The following is an 8,463-nucleotide window of genomic DNA, read 5'->3' as shown; positions in this document are numbered from 1 at the left end:
AGGTCACAGCGCATTCCACAGCCGCTGCTGCCTGCACGACAGTAACCCCAGTGTGACGGCGGCGGCTAATGTTATGTAATCGTTCTCACACTGTGAAATAATCATTGCAGGACGTTTCCTCACAGGCTTGCGTTATACTGCTCAGTAAAGATGGCTGCTTGCTGTCAGTGACTAATGAAAGCCGTCTTATTTACGCTGGAGACCTATACAGACCTGACATGAGGGAGGTTTATGCTTGGAAGCCGCAAGAAACGTATAATATAGCAAGAAAAACAGTCACAAATAGGGACAGGACGCTGAAAAGATGCTTCAGGCTATGTGCACACGTCAGGACTTCTGGCAGAAATTTTCCTGACAAAAACCGGACATTTCTGCCAGAAATCCGCATTTTTACCGCGATTTTACCGCATTTTTTATGCGTTTTTCCCAAGCATAGAATAGCGTGAAAAACGCGAAAAAACCGCAAAATTAATGAACATGCTGCTTTTTTTTTTTTACCGCGATGCGTTTTTTTTTTCGCGGAAAAAAACGCATCATGTGCACGAAAATTGCAGAATGCATTCTAAATGATAGGATGCATAATGTATGCGTTTTTAATGAGTTTGTAGAGCGTTTTTATCGCAAAAAAACCTGAACGTGTGCACATACCCTGAGGGAAACCAATGGCGTCTACTGCTTGAAAGAGTAGACCGGTACGTCTGCAGGCTTGTTCACACACTGCTTTTTTCCATGTTTTTTTCCCTACGCGTTTCTGCTGAAGAAAAAAAAATTGTAAACCATCAAAGCAATTTTTCCAATCTGCAACATGTTATTTCTTTTGGCAACGCCAAATTTTTCATTCAAATGGCTGAGAAAAACATTCAGAATGGAGCATATTTTACCCAGCGTCCTTCCCGCCAACACTTCACAAGAAAAATCTGCTGTACATAGGGAACTAGGGCAGCGAACTTGATATTTTACTTTTTCTGGACAGCAAAAAATCACAGACAATATCTTTTACAGACACATTAGAAAACCATAATAAATACTGATTATAAGTGATTCGTGTCTATGTCAGGAGGAATAGTTACAACTAGCACACTCCAATGTGATGCAAAAAAGGGGGTATTTAATATACATACAGTAACCACAAACGTTTCGGTCTGCAATGGACCTTCATCAGTGTGCTAAATGTAGCATGAATGGTATATATAGTGGAACCCCCGATGGTAATTAACTGCTTCGCATCAAAATGTAAGTTTTACTGGAAAAATTGCACTGAAAACAGTTTTGAAGGTCAGTCCAGCTAGCGGGAGAGGAAGAGACGAGAGCCACGCGGTATCAACCGCAAGTGGAGTTCCACGTATTAGGGTTTGGGAACCTATAGCTATGCACCTCCTCTTTTAGGCTGTGCTGAACATTTTTTATATCATCGTATGTCAGGAGGAAGACCAGGCTGCAAGTACCTGTATTGAGCCGGATCTGGAACTGCTAAGGCCGGTTTCACACGTCAGTGGCTCCGGTACGTGAGGTGACAGTTTCCTCACGTACCGGAGACACTGACACACGTAGACCCATAAAAATCAATGCATCTGTGCAGATGTCATTGATTTTTTGCGGACCGTGTCTCCGTGTGCCAAACACGGAGACATGTCAGTGTTCGTGGGAGCGCACGTTTTACACGGACCCAATAGAGTCAATGGGTCCGCGTAAAACACGCACCTCACACGGACATTCTCCGTCTGGGGTCCGTGTGCGTGCAGGAGACAGCGCTACAGTAAGCGCTGTCCCCCCCACATGGTGCTGAAGCCGGTATTCATATCTTCCCTGTAGCAGCGTTTGCTATAGAGAAAATATGAAGAATAGTGTTAAAAATAAAGATTTAGGTGTCCGCCGCCCTCCCACCCCCTGTGCGCCCCCCCGCTGGTCAGAAAATACTTATCCGGGTCCCCCGTCGGCTGTCGCTCCTTCCTGGTCTGGCCGCGCCTCCTACTGTATGCGGTCACGTGGGGCCGATCAATTACAATCATGAATAGTCGGCTCCGCCCCTATGGGAGGTGGAGCCACATATTCATGACTGTAAATGATCGGGCCCACGTGACCGCATGCAGGAGAAGCCGCGGCAAGACCAAGAAGGAGCGACAGCCGACGGGGGACCCGGGTAAGTATTTTCTGACCAGCGGGGGGGCGCACAGGGGGTGGGGGGGCGGCGGACACCTAAATCTTTATTTTTAACACTATTCTTCATATTTTCTCTGCAGCAAACGCTACTGCAGAGAGGATATGAATCGCAGCTTCAGCACCATGCAGAGTGGGTACCACACGCTCCGTGTGGTACCCACTCGCCATACGGGCGGCACACGTGTGCCGCAGGTATGGCCTCCGTGAGTTCCCAGGCACACGGACACGGATAACTCCGGTACCGATTTATTCCGGTACCGGAATTATCTGGACGTGTGGGACAGCCCTCAGGCTGCGTACTTTGTTTCCCTGGTTCCCTGGGGAAGGCAAAAAGGACTGGACAGGGGCTCTGACCAGGAAGCTGGGGGCGCGGTTATAAGTGAAAGTGCATGCAGTGTCGGGCAGTTTCCCGCCAGCGGTGACAAGCAAGGTGCGTGCGCAGCGGGCTCCGAGGGGTGCGTAGCCAGGCTATGATGACACGCGGCCAATCTGATGCCAGGATGCTGCCAGAGCCCCCTGCAGTAATAAGGAAAGAGTTGGGAGCCTTGTTTAGTTAAGCGCCACACACCAGCCTAAGAGCCAGGGCAGCGTTCATGACTGTTCGCTGCTGCCCTCATCGCCGGACCGTGGTCTGCAGGACCTCGCTGGACAAGCAGCATGCCAGTGGTTGTTGGCGCTTCAGTCTTGGCGGCATCAGGCAGAGCACCCCATAGATGACAGAGATCGACGTGCTGTGCGCTTCGTGACTGTGAGTACAGAGCATGTGCCGCAAAGAGGGAACAGAGTACTGGATAGACTTTTGTAACCCACCTTACCTGTTATGTCCCATGAATGAGACATTTTACAGACTGTCCTGTACATTTTACATACTGTATTGCAGTTTCTCATATTGTTTATTGTTGCCATGTGTTCCTGTGCTTTGCATAGCTCAAATCCTCCCTTTCCATGAAGTTTGTCCCTTCTGTCTCCCTGCCTCCCTCTGCTGGGTGTCATGTCACTTCCTTTTTCTTCTCCTTGTGTCAGTCTCCATCTTGGCTTCATTACAGGCACATGTGCTTTCAGCTTGTCTGAAGAATGTCTTTTTTACCTGCTGCTGTTTGTATGCATTCAACAAGAATTCTTAAATAAATCAAAGTCTCTTTTGGATTCTTCATAACGTGTGCCAGCAGCTGAGTTAAGCTATCTGCGAACGTCGCCAATTGTAAGTAAGGTGAAGAGATTCAGCATCTCACAGAGCCATATTTGCAGCCACAGGCCCCGGGGACAGAATATTACCAGCATATACTTTCCCGCCCCCGGGAGACCCTGATTGTGCTGCGGCCTTGTTTGCTCCGGCCAAATATGTTCATGGACTAGGGGCTCAGTGGAAGGTACTGGACACCGACCACTGCCGCCAGAAGATGGACCGTTGTTTGCAGGACCATACTGGAACAGCACCTCGCCAGCCATTGTTGGCTTCATTGCCTGTTCCATAATTGCTACTACCTGGAAGACGACTAACAGGCTAAGTTGATCTAACACGGACTGCCACTATCTTTTCCATTGTTTTCATTGACTCTGCACATCTTTTTGCATCTGAACTGTTTTTGTCCTCCCTTTAACTGTTTGTCTCCCTGCGTGGAGTATTCCCCTGTTAAAGCGAACCTGTCACCCCCAAAATCGATGGTGAGGTATGCTCACCGGCATCAGGGGCTTATCTACAGCATTCTGTAATGCTGTAGATAAGCCGCCGATGTTACCTGAAAGAGGAGAAAAAGACGTTAGATTATACTCACCCAGGGGCGGTCCCGCTCCGATGGGTGTCTCAGGTCTGGTACAGCGCCTCCCTTCTTCATTCCATGACGTCCTCTTCTGGTCTCCACGCCGCGGCTCCGGCGCAGGCGTACTTTGTCTGCCCTGTTGAGGGCAGAGCAAAGTACTGCAGTGCGCAGGCGCCGGTAGGGTCAGAGAGGCTCGGCGCCTGCGCACTGCAGTACTTTGCTCTGCCCTCACCATGCCAGACAAAGTACGCCTGCGCCGAGCGCGCGGAGACCAGAAGAGGACGTCATGGAATGAAGATGGGAGGCACCGGAGCAGACCTGAGATGCCCATTTGACCACGGACCACAGCGGGACCGCCCAGGTGAGTATATTATAACCTCTTTTTCTCCTCTTTCAGGTAACATCGGGGGCTTATCTACAGCATTACAGAATGCTGTAGATAAGCCCCTGATGACGGTGAGCTTACCTCACCATCGATTTTGGGGGGTGACAGGTTCCCTTTAAGTAAAATTGTTAACCCTTGCTCTGCCTCCTGTCTGTCACTGTATCCCGCAACCTGCTCACATCTACAGCCCACAATTCCTATATGAAGATATCGGCAGCAGTCACTGCAAACTATAAAATGAGAATTACAGTCAAAATAATCTATGAATTTCTCCAGCTTCAAAAGAATCACACCTTATATTTTATATGGACAGGGCAAAAAAATGCCTCATTTTTATGGGCTGTCCTGGAATTTCTGGACAGTTGGCAACCCAGTAGTGAATGTGTGTGGTTACACTTAGGCTACTTTCACACTGGCGTCGGCACGGGGCCGTCACCATGCGTCGGCCCGACGTGCCGACGGACAGTGTGATTATAGTACACAACGGGGGCAGCGGATGCATTATTACAACGCATCCGCTGCCCCATTGTGATGTGCGGGGAGGCGGGGGCGGAGTTCTGGCCGCGCATGCGCGATCGGAAAAGACTGTATCGACGCTGCAAAAAAACGTTACATGCAACGTTTTTTGCTGGCGACGGACCGACACGACGCAACCGTCGCACAACGGTTGCGACGTGTGGCAATGTGTCGCACTGCTTCGCTAATGTAAAGTCTATGGAGAAAAAACGCATCCTGCAAGCACTTTTGCAGGATGCGTTTTTTGTCCAAAACGACATATAGCGACGTGCAGTGCACGACGCTAGTATGAAAGTAGCCGTAGAGAGCAAAAGGATTAGCTGTCACCTTTCTTTTTCAAGAGGAAGACACTTCAGGAAACGTCGGCGTTCTTTCTCTTGAAGCTTTGTTTTTTAGTAGTTTTTAGGACGTTTCCTGAGCACTTTCTTAACTTTTTTTTGATCCACAGCATGGTTCTTCTTAGCATTATTTCCAGTATTTTTGGTCATCTTTTTACTGGTGTTTTCTTTTTTCTCTCCATTCAACAATGAAAAAAGCCGGATTACTCACCGGTAATGCTCTTTTAGTGAGTCCACGACAGCACCCCACTGGAGAGAGGGATCCGCCCCGCAGGAACAGGAAACCTATTGAGAAATAAAAGGGGGCGGTCCGCCTCTCCTCCTCAGTTTTGATTTCAGAGTACCCGGAGGACCGCCAGTATTAGGCAAATATCATTTATTTCATTCTTTAAACTTATTTGCTTATGGTTAAAAGGATTTTACTCAAATAATATGTATTATATTAATCTAGGGAGGGATGTAAGAGGGTGCTGTCGTGGACTCACTAAAAGAGCATTACCAGTGAGTAATCCGGCTTTTTACTCTTCGCCACAACAGCACCCCACTGGAGATCTTTCAGAGACCATCACCTAGGGAGGGGACCACCGTGCTGAGGACAGTCCTGCCAAAGTCTAGGTCAGAAGTTGACGATAGGTCTAGCCTATAGTGGTTATAGAATGTAGAAGGATTTGACCAAGTTGCCGCCTTACATATAGTTTCAATCGGGACGTCTCCCCTCTCTGCCCAGGAGGATGCCATCGCTCTGGTAGAGTGCGCTGTTATGCCTTCCGGAGGGTTTTCTTTCCTCGCGGAATAAGCCAGTTTGATAGACTCTCTGATCCACCGGGATAAGGTGCTTTTTGTTACTCCATGACCCTTCTTGTGACCCTGGAAGGAAATAAACAGAGCCCTACACTGTCGCCAGCTGCTGGTCCTTTCAATGTATTTTAACACTACTCTTTTAACGTCTAGAGTGTGATATTTCTGTTCTTCAGGAGTGGAGGGATTACTGAAGAAAGTGGGCAAGATTATTTCTTGTGACCTATGGAATTTTTTTGCTACTTTGGGAAGGTAGGAAGGGTCTGGTTTAAGAATTAACTTATCCTGAGAGGTTAACAAAAAAGGTGGATCTATAGAGAGTGCTTGGATGTCACTTATTCTCCTAGCTGAAGTCAGTGCTACCAAGAGGGCCGTTTTTAGTGATAGACATTTAATGGGTATTGAGTCTATTGGCTCGAATGGAGAGTCTGTTAGGGCTTGTAAAACTAAATTTAAATCCCAGGGTGGAATTCTAGGTATGTTAACTGGATTTATTCTTTCGCAGGTCGTAATAAATCTGGATACCCATCTATCCCCTGCGATGTTATGGCCATAGAGGGCTCCTAGTGCTGAGAAATGAACCTTTAAGGTGTTTACAGTTAGACCTAGTTCTCTCCCTTTTTTAAGAAATTCCAGGATAGAATGTATCGGAATCTCTGATGTGTTAGTAGATGTATGGAATTGTAAATTTTTTTTCCATACTCTCGTATAGATTTTTGTGGTGGAGGGTTTTCTACTATGGAGAAGCGTATCAATCAAACCCCCCGAGAATCCTCTCGATCTTAGCATCTGCCTCTCAAGTTCCAGGCCGTCAGGTGGAGATTGTCCACCTGAGGGTGGAAAAACGGACCCTGGAAGAGAAGGTTGGGGTTGAGGGGAGGACCCAAGGATCTGAGACAGACATGGTCTGTAGCCATGAGAACCATGGCCTCTTGGGCCAGAATGGAGCTATCAGTACAATTCTCGCTCCTTCTTCTCTGATTTTGCGTATAACTTGAGGTAGCAATATGATCGGAGGAAATGCGTACGCCAGACTGAACTGCCAAGGGGCTTGGAGAGCGTCCAGAATGTCCGGATGATCCGCTGGAGATAGAGAAGCAAATCTCCAGACTTTTCTGTTTTTCCTTGTGGCGAAGAGATCTATCTGGGGACGGCCCCAAAGAGATATTATGTCCAGAAAAATTTGCTTGTTTAGGCACCACTCTCCTTGTCTCAGGGTGTGTCGACTTAAAAAGTCCGCCTGCTGATTGTTTGCTCCTCTTATGTGCAGCGCAGTAAGGGATGTTAGGTGACTTTCTGCTAGGTTTAAGATTTCTGTAGCAGAAGACATCAGAGTCTCTGATCGCGTACCTCCTTGTCGGTTTAGATACGCCACCGTGGTGGTGTTGTCGGACAGGACTCTGACGTCTTTCCCCCGAAGCTGTGGGAGAAAATGGTATAAGGCGTATTTTACAGCATTTAGTTCTTTAAAGTTAGAGGAGCTGCAGCTTTCCTCCATGCTCCATGACCCCTGGCAATAATCATTCCCCATATGAGCGCCCCATCCATGAGGACTGGCGTCAGTGGTTATGGTATGAGATGGCGTTATTACCCATGGAACCCCACTCATCAAATGGTTTGAGTCTAGCCACCACTCTAAGGAAGTTAAAACCTCCTGAGATAAGGTTATTTTTGCATTTAGGTGACCAAATAACCGTTTGTCCTCTTGTAAAATTTGATGTTGTAGTGTTCGAGTATGGTGTTGAGCCCATCTTACTGCAGGTATACAAGAGATAAGAGACCCTAATAACGACATAGCTTGTCTTAGGGATATGCGTGGATTATTTATTGCGGCTAGGACTTTGTGTCTGATCAGTAGAATTTTTACCTGTGGCAGAAGACACTTTTGAGATATGGAGTCTAACTGGAACCCCAAGAACGCCTGACGGGAAAGCGGAGTGAGTCTGGATTTGTCGGTATTGATTATCCAGCCCAGGTCCTGTAGAGAGGAAATTGCGTGAGCTAAACAATCAGTACATTGAGTAACTGAATTTCCTATTACCAAAAAGTCATCCAGATAGGGCACAATCAAAGTTTCCTTCTGGCGAAGGTATGCCATCACCTCTAGCATTATCTTGGTGAAGATCCTCGGCGCTGTTGAGAGGCCGAAGGGTAAGGCCGCATACTGGAAGTGACGAACCTCGTTGTTGATTTTTACTGCCACTCTGAGGAATTTTTGGTATCTGGCATGAATAGGGAGATGATAGTAAGCATCCTTTAGATCAATGCCCCCCATCATACAGTTTGGGAAGAGGAGCTTTATGGTGGACCTAATGGATTCCATTTTAAATGTATAGTTTTCAATAAATGAGTTAAGTTTTTTAAGATTTATGATTGTCCTGAAAGAACCGTCGGGCTTAGAAATTAGGAATAGGGGAGAGTAGAATCCCCTACCCTCCTGTCCCACCGGCACTTGGACTAGGACCTGTTTTGATACTAGGGTTTGAATTTCAAGCTCTAGAGCCTG

General features: G+C 47.4%; 1 long non-coding RNA gene across 1 annotated transcript; it reads right to left on the bottom strand.

Annotated features, from left to right (window-relative positions):
• Positions 1-7,119: 7,119 nt before the first annotated feature.
• LOC143773379 (uncharacterized) lies at positions 7,120-8,152 on the bottom strand. Its single transcript, XR_013215169.1, has 3 exons — positions 8,059-8,152; positions 7,825-7,935; positions 7,120-7,377 (listed from the first exon to the last, which is right to left on the bottom strand). It is a non-coding gene; the product is annotated as an uncharacterized LOC143773379 (long non-coding RNA).
• Positions 8,153-8,463: the final 311 nt, after the last annotated feature.

Source organism: Ranitomeya variabilis, chromosome 1 (assembly GCF_051348905.1).
Source record: "Ranitomeya variabilis isolate aRanVar5 chromosome 1, aRanVar5.hap1, whole genome shotgun sequence".
In the NCBI taxonomy this organism is placed as follows: Eukaryota; Metazoa; Chordata; class Amphibia; order Anura; family Dendrobatidae; genus Ranitomeya; species Ranitomeya variabilis.
The sequence above is the reverse complement of the archived record's forward strand: the minus strand, read 5'-3'. Positions and strand labels throughout refer to the sequence as shown.